This window comes from Coturnix japonica, chromosome 19, assembly GCF_001577835.2.
Source record: "Coturnix japonica isolate 7356 chromosome 19, Coturnix japonica 2.1, whole genome shotgun sequence".
Lineage (NCBI taxonomy): Eukaryota > Metazoa > Chordata > Aves > Galliformes > Phasianidae > Coturnix > Coturnix japonica.
In genome coordinates, this window is record NC_029534.1 from 7612960 (window position 1) to 7633058 (window position 20099).

The 20099-nt window shown below is 48.0% G+C and overlaps 1 protein-coding gene across 17 annotated transcripts in view; it reads right to left on the minus strand.

Annotated features, from left to right (window-relative positions):
- Window positions 1-20099, minus strand: part of MSI2 (musashi RNA binding protein 2) — a 187135-nt gene that overhangs the window by 101147 nt on the left and 65889 nt on the right. The window lies entirely within an intron of this gene.

Genomic DNA, 20099 nt, shown 5'->3' on the forward strand with positions numbered 1-20099 from the left:
CATTATAACAAACCAACAAAAAAACCATCAACAAACCCCACAACAAAAGGGACTCACAACCACCCTTATGAACAACTCTGCTCCAACTGGACCAAATCTCAAAGAAAACAGACCCCACATGCATGTTTTTTGTTTGTTTGTTTTGTTTTTTGGAAAGCATAGGTAAGAAAACACAACCTTGTCCTGAGACCCCACGTAAGTAAGATTTAGCAAGACTAAGCTTCAACTAGCAGCAGATATCTTTACATTCAGAGGTGTAGAAGTTCATGAAAATAAGCTTTCCCCAATACCCTCTAATTTGGGAAGGGAATGTGAAAACACGCTGGGTAAAAGCCCCCACAGTCAAGAGCAGACTGTATGTGCAACCCATCAACCACCCACCCTGCTCTACATTAATGCTACAAAGCTGTGAGTTGGTTCTCCCTGCCACTTCAGGTCAGCAGCCCAGCAGTTAGCGATCCCTGCACCAGACACTTGCACTGGCGGCTGGGCCATGGCTCACTGATGGATCTTCTTTGCCCTCCAAAGCAGAGAAGCTGTGCCAGGCCACTGGCCGTCTTCTCTGCCACTTGCTGGGCCAGCAGCTGCCCAGTCACCAGACCCCAGAATGGCTGCCACGGAAGCCGAGCAGCCTGTGCTGCAGGTCTGCCAGCAGGTGCACAGTACCATCCCCACAGCACACAGGGGACCCGAGTGCCACAGGGACAGGCAGCAGCTGGAGCCCACAGCTGGGAGAAGGACAAATGGCAAAATCTGCAAGTCAACATGGCGCTCAGGAGCCAAAGCAAAGCGTTGCTCCAACCCTGAGCCGTGGGTTTCCTGCTGCTCCTGCCAGCACAAGCCATCCGCTGGGCTCTCCTCGCAGAGCTGCTATCTTCAACCCTCACGGTGCCCAGTGAGGCCAAAATTTTCTCTATTTTCCACTTATGTTCCAAGAAACAAAGTCAGCACAGGAAATGCCAAGGATTACAGAAGCACCTGATTAGAAACAGAATGGATAGAGGGAGAACTGCACACAGACCCAAGCAACACAGGGCCAGGGTAGGACAAGGGTAGTGTACCGGGGCAGCTGTGCACAGCTGGCTGGTGCTCCTGAGTGACCCTGTGCAATGTGGCACCTCAGTGCCACAGAAGTGTATCAGCATTCGTTGCCCACTTGAGCTGCACAGCGCAGAGGGAACCAGGCACACTCAGCAGCAAGCGAGCCCTGGGCCCAGCAGCCCCAGGTGGAGACAACAGCACACAGAACCCCAGCTTCTCCCTCCAGTCCGAGCTGCCAGCAGGCAGAACATCTCCTGGTACAGCCCTATCAACATCACGGCAGCAAGGCAATCTGTGCTGCTGCATGCACTGCACACAGCTCCCCTTCCTGCTCTCCTTCCTTCCCAAGGCACGTTCATTGTGACTGAACCAGCGCCGCCCTCCGATGCTGCCTGTCTGTAAAAGGAAAGCCTCCTCAGCAATCGACATGTGGCAATTAAAAAGTGTTTACATTACACCTCCCTCTTAGCGGCAACAACAGAGCAGGAGGCCGCCCACGTGCTGGCTGGGCACCTCGCTGCACACAGAATGCACTGAACTGCCGGGGGGAGCGGGGCCACAGCCTCACAAGGGCCCAGTGATGATGGCCCTGCAAGGGCAGCATGAAGCCTGAGGCACCGAGGGCCCTGCAGGGCTCTGCACTGAGCAGGCCTGGCAGCGGAGGTGGGCAATGGCTGTGCCTGAGGAACAAGGAAGGGGTCAGGGCAGAGCCATGGGGCCCTGCTGTCCCCACAGAGGTGCTCCTGCAGGACAGACAGCACACACAGCACACAGCTCTGCCTCCACCCCACTCTCATGGATGTGAAGGGCATCATTAGACAGACGGTACCACCAACTGGCGAGCAGCAGCCTCCTGCCAAAGCTATAAATAGACGGCTCTATTTTTAAGTTGACCATCACTTAGCACAGCCAAACTTCCTCCCCTTCTGCTCACACAGCCCCTGCGCAGCTCCCAGCCCCACTGCCAGGCACACAGACACACACCACTGCCTGTGTGTCCCTGCTGCACACCCACCTCGCACAACAGGAGGTTCCAACTCATCTTTTTGGTAGAAGCGCTCAGAGGGATTCCCCCCTTTCCTTACATACTGTAACAAATGTTAAATAAAACTTGAAAGAAATTCAACCGCAGCTTTTATTTACCACGGTGCATATGGGCCGATGGCTGTGGCAGGCTACCAAGTTTGCTGTTAGCCAGCCAAGTCTGCTGTTATCACTTTGCTCCTGACACGTGCCCCATGAATGGAAGAATGCTGCTGCTGTCAGTGACTGCGGGCAGCTGGAGGGAAGGGCTCTGCTCTGCAACACCGTGCCCTGCAGGGAAGGGCAGAGCAGTGTCTGAAGTGTCACTCACCGTGCAAACACCGTGCAAGACCTGCTGATGGTCCTACTGAAATACTGCTGGGGAACTGCTCTTCAGCACGGAGAGCCTATGGTTTCTCCTGGGGGAACTGGATGCTTATGAAGCATGAGACTGATGTCAACATTTACCTGTGTGAGTGCTGGGAACAGTTTCATCTCCTGCGATCAGAAATGAACACAGAGAGGGCTATATCCCATGTGTGGGACTGCACACCTACACCACCCATGTGTAAAGTGAGGGCCCTCAGAAAGGCTCAGCAAGGCACAGCCACCAAGTCCTTACCTTCAGTTTGTGTGGAACAGATATGCTGTCATTCTAACAGATGCTAGGAAAAGTAGCATCTGTCAGGACAAGGGGAAATAGATTTAAGTTGAAAGAGGGTAGATTTAGGTTGGATGTTAGGGGGAAGTTCTTCACTAGGAGAGTGGTAAGGACCTGGAACAGGCTGCCCAGGGAAGTTGTGGATGCCCCGTCCTTGGAGGTGCTCAAGGCCAGGTTGGATGGGGCCCTGGGCAACCTGATCTAGTAAAGGTGTATGTTTGGTGGCCCTGCCAGGCACGGGAGTTGGAACTACATGATCCTTGAGGTCCCTTCCAACCCAGGTCATTCTATGATTCTTAAAAGGAGACTCATGGACTTCTCCATTTCCAATGAAATCTTCCCATTCTCTGAGCAAGACTGCAGCACAGCAGATAAACAAAGCCTCCAAAGAGATCCAGAGCCATCCATGAGCTCTGCAGCTCAGCATTTGCTGCCTTGGCAGAGATGCCAAGCATGGTAAGCATGCAAGACCCCAAAAAGCACAGGCACCACACAGGCCATTCGATGTACTTACAGCCTGGTGACAAACAGGCCCTTTACCACAGCTCAGTTTAAAACTTCCCAACTTCAGGTTCTCACCAATAAATAACCCTCCTCACCCTGCAGAGCACAACTCGTTCCACTTCCTAAAGCTGCCATACTTATTGGTGTGGTCAGATTTAGAAGATCTCCCTCAAAGCCTGACCTATTGGTTTCATTTTTTGTTGCTTGCTAAATTGTTATGACCTTCCTCCTCCCCGCTCTCCCCTCCCAGTCACGAGCAATAGGAATTAAATTGATTCAGTCTATCAGTGTTCTGCATCTAAGTGATTAAATTCAGCCACTAGAAAAATCTGTTTTGTGCTGCATCCGAGAACAAGCAGCGCTGCCATTGGATCCAGCCCCCTGCCTCGGAGGGAGGGAGGAGGCAGCAAGCGGAAGAAAGGCACAGAAGGTAAAACGCAGACATGGCTGCTGTGGGAATATCACAGACAGTATCTTTTCCCTTCCCCCTTTAAGCTGGATCTGTTCTGAGATGTACCGTTAGGAGCTGTCAGGGCGGCACTGCCGGACAGATGTGAGCAGCAGCACACAGAGCATCGGCACCCCCACATCTCAGACCTGCCACATCCACGACCATTGATTCCAGACAGATGTCAGAGGGCTGGGTGCAGGCTTTTAGGGCAGCTCCCCAACCTCAGGCTATCCCAGAACTAGTCCTAATTTATCCAGTCTGGCGACCAGGCAGCATTCCTGGGGGACAGATGCCACACTTTCCCAGCTGGCTCCAGCCCTAACGACCAGCTGACCATCTATTTTAAGCTGTTCAGCTGGGATTTTACTTTGGGACATCCAAAAGCACTTTCCCTCCTCCTCTTTCTTCCACATGGCAACCAGGAAAACTAACAAAGGCTGCAGAATTTAACACATCTACAGAGCCCCCTTCTTCAGACATCAAGCTGCAGAGACAGGGACAGACCCCGAGGGCTGTGAAGGAGGTAGGGAGGCAAAGTATCCAGCTGTACAAGTGCTGGGTGCTTCACAGAGCACATCAAAGCAAGAAGGAATCCAGCCCCGCTGCTCTCTGTGCAGCCCCTCCATGCCTCCCTTGCTCTGCCTGCTGCCCATGGGGACACAACCCGCCCCTGCCACATGGAGGAGTTACGGGTGTTCTCTGCTCTGCAGAGGATCCGGACCTTTCTGTTTCTGGAATGTAGTGAGAACAAATGTGAGCACAGAGAAAGAACACACTGAAATAACTGCCTGTTCAGCCGCATCCTCCAGAAGTTCTTTGCTTCCTGCATCTGTGGGATTTCTGGCATGGCCACAGCCCTGACCTCACCCGACCTCCGCACCGCATCAAAGGGCCTCATCTAAATAGGCCATTCCTTGCACAGGGAGGAAAGTTCAGAGGAAGCTCAGAGACTCACAGGCCTGCCCTCAGCCCCAGCACCCACGACTTCTGCTGGGGGAGAAACAAAAAGACAAGAAAAAAAGAAAAGAAATAATCCACGGTGGCAGAGACAAAATGTTACAGAGGAGAATTCGGATCTGCTTACCGCGGTAGCTGAATTTTAAGCAGTAAAAAGTCTAAGAATACATCTGGAAACACACATGCAAATTGTTCACATCTAAAAATAAACGTCTCTGCTGCAGATTACTCTCCAGAGTAAAACAGAAGTGCTGATATTACTTCAAGTTTTTGTTTTTTTTTTCCTTTCTTGTTTTGTTTTTCCCCAAGATCAGAGTCAGTAAATTGCTTTTTAAAAACCCACATACATTAAGTTATTGAGATAATTTGAAGCATTATACACTGAAATTAATATTACTTATAGCAAACTACCGGTTTGCCCCAGGCAAACCACGCTGCCAACGGTTTCCCTTCATTCCAAGCCTGTATGTGCTTTGCTTCAGAATAGAACGTCCTTCGTATCACCTCTGCACAACGCCACATCCTCTCCCCGTGGTCCTCAAGGCTTCAGACCAACAAGCACACAGCGCGAGCTGCAGCTCCTCAGTAGTGGATTCGGCGCTGATTTGCATCAGCAGAAGTTGTTGACATATTTTCCTCCTCAGTTCCTTGGAGGAAAGCTTAGAACTTAATTCCCTCTTTACGTTTGCTTATTCAAGTTCCAGTTGCATTTCCCCTAATGTACTATTAGAGTTTTCCTTTTAATTACTTTTTCACATCATCTGCACATTCTCTGCTGGATCTCTTTCTAAGAACTCAGCTCGCTTCCCCACAGTCCCCTCTGCTAAGGATGCCTTCAGCCTCCCCTCCACCCCTCCCAACAGCCACAGCCACCCCCGGGGCTCCACACTCCACTCCCTGGGCTTGCACCCACCCGAGATGCAGAGCAAGCAGGCAGACGCTGGGTGCAGAGCCCTCATCCCTGAGCATCAACGTTTGGCTCAATGACAGCTTCGCATTACGTGTACTGTCCTTGCGACTGCCATAAAAGATTAAGGAACATAAAGCAAACTACTTAATTGCAGGCAGGTGTGCAAACCTATTCCCTCTGCCTGCACCTAATGCTCTTTGGAAATACCCTTAAAGGCAAAAAATAAATAAAATTCTTGGAGAGATTACAAAGAGGAGACACAGCGAACCGTGCTGCAGAAGGACAGGCTGTCAGGGCACGGCACGGCAACTCCTCACCACTGCTCTCCTGCAACCCTCCCTGTGCAGCCCAGACCTGACAGCAAAACCCCCACACCCCACCCCTCACCAAACACTGGTATCTCCCCTCCTGCCTGCCCCGTCCCATTAGTGAAGAAACACAGAGGGAACTGTGGCTGACAGAGCCCACATTCCAAGTGATGATGTCCCACGGATCCAGAAGCCCGGCTGGCAGGACAAGGGGGCTGTCACCCAAACCAATGGGAAACCCCAAATGCTGTGGTCACACCGGAGCATGCAGAGCACAAACACTCAGCCCATACACAGCTGCAGTAAGCAAGGTCATCTCATAGAAAAAAGCCAGCTCCTTTTCACTTCTGTGTTCTTTTAGACACCATAGGCTGGAGAACAAGAATCATTTGTCTGTGAGGCCGTGCTCATCTTTTTGTAGTGCAATAGATAGAAAGACATCTCTCTTCCCCATTCAGCTTAAAGATCATCTTTTTCATGACCACGATTAGAGACCGAAATCAATGTCAAGATACACAGGAAAAATCAGTTTACTTCCACAGTACCAAAAGCAGAGAGGAGCTCACCCACAGACACAACTGATAAACTGCTACAAATTCAGGCCAGTATCCCTCAAGTTTAACTCCACATTGCTGTACAGGACAAGACAGATCAGCAGCTACTTGGACAGCAGCTTGAAAGCATAAAGGGCCATATTAGTATTATTATTACTAGCAGACTGCTGAGGATGTCTCCTATATTTACCATCTGGGTAAAATTATGACTTAAAACAGTCTGTTTGAAGAAGTCCCAAAAGCAGTGAATGTTTTCCATATATCCTCCCAATCAGTCACAGATGATGCAAGACAGATAAAAGCTCCTTCTCCCATTCCACCTGGGTTCCTACCAACCCAGAGAGGCTTACAGACCAAGACCTCAGCCACTGCCCTGCTCTGGCTACCGAGGACCCTTCTTTTCCAACCTGAACAATCCTATGGTTCTATTCTGCCCGCCCAGCACACAGTCAATAGATTCAATCACAGGGCAGGCAAGCATTTTCCTTTACGAACCACTGATACCATCACACACCATTTCTCTCTCGCTCTGATGTTCAGTTTAACCTGGACAATTTGTTCTGCATTAATATTTCAATGGCACTATAAGCAAATGAACAGATTTCTTCCTGGGCTGCCAGCAGATGAGCACACGCACCCAGACACACTGCAGGCTGCTGCACAGCCATGCTGCACTATGAGCTTCTACACAGAGGCCACAAAAGTAGAGGAGACTCAAGGAGAGTGGGCAGCCCTTCCCTTGGACAGGAGCAGTTTTCCACCCCGTTCCCCATTCAGCACAAAGCTTCGGCACTGCCGACAGCTGGATCACATTCAGTCACACACGGTGTATGGCCCCCTCATCTCAAGCAGTTTTGCCAGTTAACATCCACGAGCAATTGGGCTGAAATCTATTACCTCTAGTTCTTCCCTCTTTAGAGCACCCTCCCTATCATCAACAGCCATGACAAAATCCTACTGCATATTACCATTTTACACAGCATTATTATTGTGATAAGGCCAAACAGCCCCTGATACAAGTGTGAGTCTGCCCCATTTTCAGAGCTCCACTGCAGTTTGATTTACAACATGTAAATAGAGGTCAAAAGCAAGCCTCTGCTCCCAAAAGATACATTCTATCAAACTTTCACACCTTCTGCATGTTTTATGGAGCAAATTTTTAGGTCAGTACACAAACCTATCCACTAAAACAGGAAAACGGGGACAAGAAGTTCAGCCCTTAAGTCAACAAAGCAAAAAGGGCACTTTTCACTGGGAACTCTTAATTACCAATGAACAAGATGAGTCATTACAGATGCTTCCATTTGTCCTACCTCATACGCAGGGAACAGCCAACATTCACCACTTAGGAAGGTCACTGCACTGCATGGCAGGGCCTGCAGCACCCAGACCCACTGTCCCACTGACACAAGCCACAAAGCCTCATGCCTTGCAACAGGCAGCAGCTGCAGCATTGGAGCATGAAGAAACCCAGAGTGATCTGTGCACTGCCAGACACAGCCCAGCTCGTCCATCACACCACAGCTCTCATAAGCCTGTCTCAATCTCCATTTTCAGCAACGAAATGCTGAGGTTATCAGGATTCAGCCTGCTCCAGCAAGGCACCATCAGGCTCCCCGATTTACCAAAGGGAACTGAGGGATGCTACGTGGTGTGCTTTGAAACATCACTTGGCAGCAGCAGAAAGGACACGTACCCTTCAGATAACACTCAGATGGCTGAGCTGGACTACAGTCATCAGAACGCACCAGAATCCAGCAGGAAAAGCGCAGCAAACCATTCGCTAAGGGAGCTGCAGCCCCTTCCCTCTCGCACACCCGCAGGCTCCTGGGCCGGGCCAGTTCTGCAAGGTCATGGCAGCAGCAGGGCACGAGGCAGCGGCTCCGGCAGCGCCCGCTCTGCACGCTGCTGTGAGCCCGCAGCATCAAAGCAAGGTCACATTCCAGGGCGGCAGAGCGTGAAGGCGGAGCGGGGTTTGTGTCGATTCACTGGCTTTTGCCATCGCCGGGTATTTAATCTCTGCAGCTCTTCTCTTTCGACACGATGGGCTCCTCCGGAGTCATCGCAGCCTACGGAGTCCATCAAGCAAATGAATCCAGATTTCACCAGCAGCCAGAGCAGCTCACTCTCGCGCTGCTGACTATTGATAGCTCACTTCCATTCTGACAGAACGGCTCTCAGAGCTCCAAGCAGGAGTAAGAAGTTTCAAGAGAGCACTAAGTAAAACAGAGGCAAGGAAAGCTTGATGAGCTGAGCTGCACAGCCTGTGTGTGGGACAGCAGCACAGCATGCGGGCGGCACAATGGAGACTCCTTACACAGCCCTTCACACAGCAGGAGAGATCCTCCTTCCCTATCTTCTTCCTTCCCTACATCAAGAATCTGTTGCTGGCTTGTAAGTAAAGCGACCCCATCTTTACAAGGTATTTTTACTTTCTTCAAGTCAAAATACAGTCAGAAGGTCAAATGAAATACAGTTTATACAGTTCCAAAGCACCTGACTGACTTTGTGAACTTCGGACCATAAATCTAATTGAAGCTGATGACAAAAGAAAAAAAAAAATCAATACAGCTAGTTCTAGAATTTTAGAGCCATTCTTTTTTTGTTTGCTTTCAGCAAGCGCAGGATGGGCAGGAGGAGGGCTTCACACCATCCACAAATGGCAGAATTTGTGTGGTGCTTAAACAAACCTCTGGTTCACGCTGCCTTGAACTCAAGATCAGTATCTGTGCTTTTATCAGACAAGGTCTGATTTCTGTCCTCTCTCTTTTATTTTCCTTTTTAAAGGTTTATTTTTGAAAGAGGACCATGCAACGGGGCCTCATCCATTTCAGGAAAAGTAAACAAAATTCCTCCCAGGGAGGGCTGGGCACGAGAGAACAAAGCCTGCTAGACTAAACTGTGCTGAGGTGCATTTATTTGTCATTATTTGGTATCACAGCAGCACAGTGACTTTGACCAAGGTCAGGGCAAGGTGCTGCACGCAGATACTGGAGATGCTTGCAGCCACAGCAGCACCAGGGAAGTCACACCATTAGTCCCAGACTGTGGGTGAGGATCTGAATGAGATTAAAATAACACAGCAAATCAGTGCCACGTCTGCAAAGCAAACCTCCCAAGCCCTGGTCCCAGCACAATCATACCCCCTTCCTGCTCTTCCCTCCCAGACTCATCACAGTCCATGCCTGCTCAAGATACTATCCTTTCCTGGTACGAACTTATCTGCACCTCGCACTGCCAGCAGCACGAGGCACTGAAAGGCCTCTTCCAGGCCAAAAAACAACCAAGTGATCCCATCGGATCTGTCAAGACCTGAGCAGTTTTAAACACATGTGAAAAAACAACGGTATGTGGGATTCTGTGGGATCTCCATGACTTCTTGGGACAGTCCTGCTTTCTTATTTGGAACAGCAGAGTCATGGGAGAGTCCCAGAAAAGTCCTTTTGGCTACTGGGTTCTCTCCAGAGCATTCAAGAACAGGAAGCTAAAGAGAGAGGTGACAAGGCGGGGACAGGAGGCAAACATGACAAATATTTAAGTTCCCACTTATTAGGAAATTCTTGGTGAATAAAATGAAGCCTGAAGGGGGTGTTAAAGAGATGTATACTCAGTACTATGGGAAGCTTAACGAGAAGCTGTAACTATTATGTATGTATCATATATGAAAAACTAGGTGAGGCCCCTGTGGACTACTCCATACTGCATGAAACTTTATAGACGCTGTAATGCATTATTTTTAATGATTCCCTTGCCTACTTTGGGCGCTGGAAACCAGGAAGAGCTTCACTACTTTCCTGGTGGTGTGTTAGCACCGATACCTTGCTTGCTGCTAGACTTCTAGGTTATTTTAATGAGAAAAAATTGGGTTACTTTCTAAGATTCTGCAAAGCCAATATGTGCACAGAAACTCTCAAAGTTGCTCAGTGCTGCGGTGCTCTTCACATCCTCTGCTGTCCACAGGGTTACTTCCCCTGGTAGGCCATTTATCTGGAAATAGGCCCACAAAAACACTGGCACTTCAGCTAGTTCAAGTTTGCATTGTCATCATCCATCTCAAGGGAGAGCCAGGCCACAGAAACAACCAGCTGCAACATCACAACGATTGCCCCTGCAGGAGATGTATATAATGAAAATTGAAAGCTGCAGGATGAACTTCTTACATACTTGTCCTTTTGGTTTATTCATCAGAAATAATTATCTGTGCTCACATTCACAGGAGCACATACTTTATGATGTACATTAAAATTTAATGGATTTTTAATAATACTGTAACTACAGCAGGAGCAGAAAAAAGCTGTAATAATAAACCATATGTGCCGTGTTGGTGGGTAAATGGTGTTGAGCAAACATCGACAACATGGAACCAGCCTAGGATTAGTGAGGACAGGAAGAAGGAACTCCTATCTCCAGTATGTGAAGATCACAGTGACCATAATGCTGATGGCTTAGCTTAAAAATCTCCTGCAATGAGAGATGAGTGCATGCATTAAATGACCAAACATGAGTTCCTAAATATCAGCAACCTATGGGTGACACCCAGCAGCTTCTGACAAGCTTCCAAACTCCCCAGATCAGCTGCTCCACCCATAAAATGGAAAGAAGCAACAAACCAACCCCGTGATCGTGCCTGGAGAACATGCCTAAACCCCAGTCTCTGCTGTGCTTATTAGAGTACTTAAGAGTGTTTTTTTGAAGCCTATTCCTTAAGCATCAGCAGAAATTACTGCTCCAGCAGGAGAGACTGACACTGGACACTCTCCTCAGCAGCTAAGAGTCAGTGCACAGCATCATCGTGTCACCAATGCTTGGACGGACATCTATTTATAGACTAAGAAATTATATATGTGGTGTCCCCACCAACAGTGACAAATCTTCATTCAGGCATGAGTCACCTATTCATAAGCATGTTTCCAAAAATAAACCCTATTTACCAGAATTAAATTCCACACGCTCAGGAGAAAAATGTCTCCTTAAAAACAAAACAACAGAAGAAAGGCACGCTGGAAAAGCAAACAGTAGCAAACAAGCAGCGAAGCCTTCCGCCTGCAGGTCCTCACATTTGGTATGAGCACACTGCGACTGGAAGCATTTAAGATGTAAAAATGAAGATGATTGCATGTTCTCATTACAAACCCCTGCCAAGGTCACCAGAGCCCTACCGTCCAAAAGCAAGTATCCAGAATATTCCTGGCGACTCGTGCTTTGTAGGAATAGTAGCTATATTGCAGTTATTAGAGAGAGCAGACAGAACGCGCGCCAAGTAATCCCTGAAAATGTGGTGTTAAATAGAGGGTTCAAACCACAAAGCAGTTGATGGGGAATGTTAAAAATGTCAGCGTGGCTGAAAGACACTCATAGTGGTGAATGTCAAATAGTGAGCTACTGTTCAGCAGCTCCAACAAGAAAGTGAGGGGACGTGGGTCGTGGGACCAGCGGTACAGTTGTTGGTACAAATTACATCCAGAAAGCAAAGAAATAAATAGATAAAAAAATAAATAATGCAAAAATGGAACAAGTTCAAACTTCTTTTATAGTAATAGTCTCCAGTTGAGCATAATCACCAAAGCTATAGTGATAAGATTGCCAAAACTAGACAAACATCTGTGAGATGAATTCATCTCAGAGGGGAAGCCAACAGCTTGTTATCATTAAAGAGGCAATGCTCTCCCTGCGTTTGAACTGCAGGCCGCCTTGTTACTGCGTTTGCTGAGGCAATTGCACCAGATGTTGGCAGCTATCTTCAGATGGATGACAAGCACCTGCTGTTGGGGAAATTAAATGCTCGTCGGCCTCCTATCCTTCAGGGGAGGGTGGGCCAGGAGGGGAAGAGGGGGAGTGGTGACGGCTGACCCTCTGAAATAAACCTATTTATGCAAAGTGACAGTAAGTGCTGGTTTGCCAAGCAGGGAAACAGAGTGGAAATTCATTGGATCCCTTCCATTGCCCCTGGTGAAATCTGCTCCCATCCTCCCCATCCTGACAATTAACAAGGAACCCATCTGAACCTGCTAAACCACTCCTCAAGAGTCCTGGAGCAGCACAGGAACCTTCTGCCAAGGAGTCCCCACCAGCACCACGAGCACACACAGCACCATGAGCACACACTGCAGCCACAACAACCCATCACATGGCCACGGCTTATAAACGCCTGTGTTAAAATAAACAGTGCTTATAGTGAGATCCTGAGCATGCTCAGACCTCTGCAGCCCCACTACCAGGACCACCTGGTTGCATGGGGATGCGCCACTGCCTTAACTTCAGATCCCTTCCATGGGGTCAGGAGTGTCAGCAAAGGTCAGGATGGGCACTAAAATCCACTTTAAACACAAAATGCACATCAGCTTCTTTTCCAGCAGACTTATTAGATTTTCAAACTTCTGCAAAAGAAGAACTGCACGCTGTGGACTTGTTTTGTAAGAGCTATCATTTCATTATGGTGTGCCTTTGTTCCCTCACCTCCTCAAAGCCCTGCAAGTGAGGACACTGCAGCACAGCCCCCATCTCACACTGCCAGCAGCACCCAGCAAGTCCTGGATCACTGTTTCAAAAGCATTTTACCCTGGACAATAAACAGACAGCACCACCATTACTGCTATTCACCCAAAACCTCCTGTGAACGTCCCTGTCAGAGACAAATGTTTGCTTGATCTAAACTGGCCACATGCATTTAGGTATCCTTCAGATTAAGAGGCAGTTAATCCTCATTCTGCTTAGATTATCTTAATTGGCTCTTCATTTGAGCTACTTTGCCCTTGTCCCCATTTCCAAAGATGTATTTATAAATGCATAGTCTGCATCACACAGTATAAATATGCAGTCTCTCTGGACCAGCACAGAGCCCCATGCCGCAGGGTTACCGGTGGGACTCACACTAACCAGCCTGCTGCCCTTGGCTTCTACTCCACTGCCACTCAAATACGCCCAGGCGTGTTTTTCTCTGCAAAAACAAATAGTGAATTCCCTTAGCAGAGGTGTACACGTGTAAGATGGATGTCAAATGAATTTAATCTTCTACCTCTGTAAAATTAGCATAAGTTTAATTAAACCGGTCATAGCTCAGTATTGCGTATGTGAACAAAGCTCTGTCACTTCACTTCTAGGACAGACCGAAAAATCATCTTGTTGGTTCTTACTGCCCTGATGGAATAGCACAGAAATACATATGAAGAACAGGAACACAAGAACTAGGCGGCCCTCCACCATGAAACACCAACAAACTATTTTTCCACTAGAGAAACATCAGTTCCTTAAAATCAGTACACAGCTCCAACCTGGCATTTCCTTGACGTTCTGCAGCAGGGCTGCAGTGCTGGGGGCAGAGGGTTGCTGTGCCACATCCCTGCAGCCAGCTGCTGAATGAGCCATGATGTCCATTTCCAGGTGGAAAAGTACTATTAGAACAACATGTGCTCTTTCCACGCTTCCAACAATTTGTATGAAGTTCCTCAAAGATACTTTTAAAAGCACTGGGACTCAAAGCCGCGATCAGAGTGCGACACAAATGTTCCCATCCAGAGCAACCCTGAATCCTCAGCCCACCTACCCACACCCAGACGAAACCAAGAGCATTGCAAGGATAATCTGAAGGTGGTAGCAAACATGATTAGCTGAAGTTGTAAGTGTATTACATCATGTTTTTATAGGACAGAGACAGAATGAGAAATCCGGTTTCATGTGGTCTCAGAAAAGATACAGGCGACGTTTATGCTTTTGGCCCTGTTGCAAAATTGCTACACACTGCAAGCAAGCATTCACATGTATGCTGGAAAAGTTAATGTGAATGATTTCCTCTAACTTCTTTCCTCCAAATGGAGCCCTGGTCAATCACTGGTTCCATCTGGGCTCCTGCTGTGCCTCAGGGTCACCGGTGGTGTGCCATGCCCTGCAAGCTTAGGAGCAAGAACTGCTCCTGAGATGAACACAGAGCACCAGCCAGGACTTCACAAAGACAAAAAACAACCCGAAGACAGAGCTGTCTTTAAAAGTCCCATTTTAAATCAGGGATGCAGGCGCTGCCCAGCAGCTCCCAGAGGGTGTTTGAGCGGCACTCTGGCGGAGCTGCAGCACTCCTCTCAGCAGTTGGCAGCACAGGACGGACCCTGACCCAGCCCAGAACTGCTGCCACGGAGCTCAGCCCCATCCCGTTCACATCACTACCAGCACGGTGTGCTCTGCCGGCATTGAGTCCAGCGGCTGAAGGCCGTGAGTGACAGGAGTGTTGGCATATTTACATTTCCCATGCCCTTCAGAGCTCACTAAGTAAGAAAGGCAAGGAAATGTAAGGCAAGATAAAACAGCTTGCCCAAAGTCAGACAGCAAGTGGGTGGCACAGTGGGAAACAGAAGACAGATGTTCGAGGCCCCAGCTCTCCACCACAATTACCTCATCTCACACGGGTTACAGCACAAAAGCTGCCTTGCCGTTTCATTTAAGCAGAGCAAGAAAGGAAATAAAATCGTACTTTAAACTTCTGCTGAGCTCTGATACAGCCGCCTTGCCCACAAATCCTGCCTTAACATTTCCTCTTTTCATAAAATCCAGGTAGAAACCAACCTCTAATTTATAACAAAACCACTTCCACTAAGCACGTGTCTTGTTACCGACCACCTAAAAACTGACATCCTGTGTACAACCTCTCGCTGAGAGAATGAAAACAGTGACTTTTTTACAGCAACGATCAAATTCTTTGGTTTATTAGAAAAAGAGCACATGTGGGAGTGAGCAGAAATAATACAAGTGCTCCAGGCCATGAGGGACCACTACATCCCAGATCCCTTTGTCACATGCCAAAGCTAAAATCTAAAGGCACATCCTTTAGAGTACCACAGACACAGCGTTCAAAGCAGGAAATCCGGAACTATCGGGATGTTAACGCCTGTGGGAAGGGCAGGGGCAGCCCTGCAGCATTGCTCCCAGCTCATCGCAGGCTGCAAACAACAACGTGCTCATCTGGGGCTCAACCTAAGGCGCTGCAATGAATCAAATGAAGCAGCTTTTCCCAAAGCACTCCTAGGTAACTTAGGTAAAGAGCGTAAGGGCCTAAATGCTATTTAACACCAGGCCGAGAGCTCAGCATTGCTCTGAAGGGGATGGTGATATTAGCAGCAGGCTGGGCAAAAAATAAAGCCAACAAATCCTGTTCTATGTTTACAAAATATTTCAGGAACTTGGGTTATTGCAGTTGAGAACATAAATAACGGTCCAAATCTGTCCCTCAATTTCATACAGTGTCGCCACTTCCCAAATACTGAACCTGAAAATACAGTACTTAAACACGTGGAAAGTTCACAGCGTGTCGTATCAAAAATGATTTTTCTGCAAAGCAAATACCTTGAGAATGACCATCCACGTACCCCATTAACCATTAACTCTACACATTGATGACCATCAGATGTAACCACGCAATTCAGGAATGCCAAGCCAAAATCAACTCTGCTTTCGCTTTCACGCCAGCAGAGCTCCCCACACCTCCTGGCTCTGGCCTCAGCCACAGCTCCACGCAGACTCCCGATCCCCACATCATGCACCCAGGAGCAAACCACCTTTTCTCATGCTAACAACTCCATTGCAATAACAGCTTCAGAGGCCACACTCAAGGTCTCAGGAAAAGTAAACCAGTGGAGTGCTTAATATTCCGATGGCGGTTAACTCGTTCACACCCGGACAGCCCTGCCAAACAAGGAGGGATTTTCTTTCATGCTTTCTTGATTTATATTTTCACAGCTGTCAGAGAGAAAAGCACGTAGGAAGCACGTTATGTAAACCACCTGATTAGGCTAAAATCCTCCATGTGGATCACACCTCCTTCCCCCTCCTCTCTCATTGCAGTTACATGCAGAAAGTAGAGGGACTTTTTATCCGTTACTGAAAGCAGATTACTTTTTTAAAGGTTAAACTAGTCATTATTTGCACTGCTGTCTTTGATACAACACACAACGGCATACAAGGAATGGAGCAAATTCTCATCCCTGCTCCTTGCAGCACCACAGCACACAGCTCTGCTCGCCTTGCACCCCCAGCCCTGGGGGTGGGAGGGAAGGTTTAGGAGCACTCTCCTCTTATTTGTTAACTGTAACGAGACAGGAAGCCATGGCTACAGCAGGGAGAGATCAGAAGAATGTAATCTTTCAAAAGCACAACAGTTTTGCGGGGGGAAAAAAAAAATCCCAAACCAACATCAGAAACCAGAAATTATTATTCCGCTGGTCTGTTCTGCGTCTCACAGGAAATAACAAGCGACTGCACAAAACGGTTCAGATCCAGAGAGGTAACTCAGAAATCCTCTCTTCTTTCAAATTTTCCAAATCTTAAAAGCCATCCTTAAGGAAACAACGTATTCTGGGCAAAGCTGAAGCATGCCTGCAATTTGTCTGAGGGACCTGGTGGCAAGCCCCAACAGAAAGCAGAATTAATGCGTGCATCTTTGTTCTGATTTCATGTGAAACTTTCAAATAAAAACCAAATGCTACAGCGCCCATCCCCAAGAGCCAATTCAGGATCGCTGTGAAAGACAAAACAGTAACGCTCCTGCTTTGAGATGGTGAAAGCAAGAACAGCTGGAGCCACCAGCACCAGCACTGCTCCGCCAGCAGCTTAAAATAACTGCATGCAAAGCAGTCCACAGAAATATTTCAGACTTCACCTTTAAAAAAAAAACAAAAAACACAACACTTATTTCTTTTTATATACAAATTTAATGCTTCCTCTCCCTCACAAAAAAATACAACTTTTCTTCCAGAACAGCCATATCCGGACTGATAGTTACAATAGCTGAGGACAGCCAAAACGTACCTTCAACAAAACTGTTCCCAGCAATCTGGAAACATGGGCTGGAAATACCCAGTTCCATTCAATAGGCTGCTCCCCTCAGCACTACCTGCAGCCCTGCATGAAGACCTTTACAGAACAGAACTGGACCAACAATTGGGTCCAGAGCTGCCCAGCCCCATCAGTGCCCCCATGAGCTCCCGTGGCACCATGCTGTACTCCCAGCCCAGGTGGGCCCGGTCTGTGCTGCGGGGCAGGCTCACCCCGGGGTGCAGAGCAGGCAGTGATGGGGTTAAGGCTGTGCCAGACCGCAGGCGCTGGCGGCCGACCAGGAGGGACATGGGAACCAGGGCAGCCAGCTATAAAGGCCTTATTGTAGCAGCCCACTGGATTGGAAATGACTTGTAGGCCTAATGAAACAAAACTTTGGCAGTAAAACAGAATGAAAGGAATGAGACAATAAAAGACAGGAACAAAGGGAGCAGAGTTGTTTCAGCTTAGGAAAATAAGCTCACTTTGTTGTTGGGAAAAGCCAAAGCCGATTAGGATAAACCAATGACTAGGCATAAGTCTTCCAAACTAATTACACAGTTCGCCATGTGAAGTGTAATTGCAAGTCACAAAATAAGGACTACATTACTTTCACAGGAGCTCAACGAAGGGAGCGTTACCCGGCACAGCCGGACACGCAGGGCTCCCTCACTGCCCTCGCTTGCAGCTGGAGATGTGCATAACGCTCCTGCCCCAACAGAAGTGCAGACAGAGGAGGACCTGGGACTGGGTGAGGTGCAGCGAAGCTGTGCTCTGCTCCCAAACTGCTTCTGGAAGCACTGAGCACCCCAAGAGGTGCTGAGCCCAGGGAGCAGTCAGGGCACACAGAGGGCAGCTGGGCCCCTCCTGCAGCAGGCCGTGTGCCCAATAGCCCCCGCAGCACCGACCAGCCACAGGGCCTTAATTACACTGCTCTGCACTCCTTCTGTTAAGGTTTTTGGTTTTATGCAGGTCATTTTCCCCTATCTTCCTCTGAATGATGACTGGGATTCCCACAGATCTTCAGCTTTACTGAAAGAAATAACTATCATATCAGAAGCTTCACAATAAAAGTCTCAGGAGTTATCATTACTACATCTGTTGGTGCGCTTGCTGGCAGGCATTTCCTCTGGTGAAGTCAGGGAAGAAGGTTTATTAAATGCAGTTTTCTTTCTACTGCTGAGAAAGGTTCTGACATTTACTTTTCAAAAAGAAGCTGTTTCAGATTCAACACTTCAGGGCCCTTCGTGCCAACTCCCGTTAAATTACCGCCTCAGCTTGGCCCAGAGCTGCATGGCCGTAACCACAGACTGCACTGAGAGCAACCTCCAGTTACCAAAACAACCGCCCCTGGTTGCAAAGCTCTTTTCTGCAGCAAGTACAGACAGGATCTCAAGAAGCACGGCAGCCGTTAAGCAATTTTATTCACACCAATAAGAAAGCTCAGCATTTCAAAGAGGAAGTCACCTGAGATGCTCTTATCAAATATGGGCAGCTCTGCTACTCTCTAATTATGTAACACAACTGCTTTTTATTTTAAGAAAGTGCTAAGCAAATGCAAACCTTGCCATCAGTCCTGTTTGTAGTGCAACGGCTTGACGGGAGAGGGGTGTGCTGAGCAGGACACAAACATGACATTGGTCGCTGCCACCACAAACCTGCAACCTAAAGCAGCAAGTGAAAGAAAGGCTGGGAAGGTTAGGAGCATGGAAGAGAAGGAAATAGCTCCTACAGGTCCCTCCCCGTACCTGAACAAAGCAACTCTGCAGTGTGCAGAGCCATGTGAATCAGCTGGATCACCAGTCCACCATTCCCAGGGCCAGTAATTACCTCTGCTCCTTCTCACAACTGGAGCCATGGCGAGCATCGGCTCAGACACCCCCAGAACTAAACTGCCAGCTGACAAACAACAAAGTTCTTTAAATTCAAGAAAGGCAGAGCACAAAAGCAGGAACCAAATCATCCCGAACCACAAGTCACTACTGAAAAAACACAGCCTGGTTGTCTGGATGCTTCAGGACTGTAAAACTGCAAACATGAAACTACCAGATGGTGAAATTAAAAAGACTAGATTAAGAGAGCATCCAGCCAATATGCAAAGCACTTGTATTGAAACTATTATTAACTTCAAAAATACAGGTTAGAGGAGTTCTGCAATTAGAAGTAACTACAGAAGAAACATCCAAAAGCTTGTGTAATCCTTTAATAAAAGGCTCAGCAGGCTGTAAACATCCTGCCGGAATCGAAGATTATTATTGAAAATAAAATGAATGGCTTGAAAAACAACTATCAATCCAGCACGGGAACAGTTTATAAACTCCCCTCCTCAGCTCTCAACAAAATATTGCCTGGCCAAGGCATTTCAGAGCCAGATAAAAGAAACATCAACTAACTACAAGGAATGGGAGCTGCTTTGCTTTGGGATATCCCACTGTGTCTTCAGGCAATCAAGCATCTAAATCATCAGTTGATGCAATCCTAAAGGCAGAAACCAAGCTGCATGGAGCTCCGAAGGTTCAGTGCCCATTGGGAGCAGTGGGGTTTGGGGCCTGCCCACCCTGACCAGGCACATCAGCTCACCCACAGCTGGTAGATGCAGCTGGAGCCCACGATGGGGGGTTTGAGCTACTTCACCGCAGGAGAGATCATTCCAGCAAGGTTCAGGCTCCCCCCACACGGCACCGACTCCTTCTGCTAACTCTGCTTTGTTTTTAATGACTTCAGAATTCTATGTATGCTTCACAAGGATCTTACGATCTTTTAGTAAGAAATAGAAGAATAATCTGGTGACGTCCATGCCCTTCTTGCTATTCGCGTGATTCCTAAAGGCATTTCACAACTTCACAAGCTCTCTCAGACACCTCCATAGCTCCTTTAACTGCTGGAATTGGGG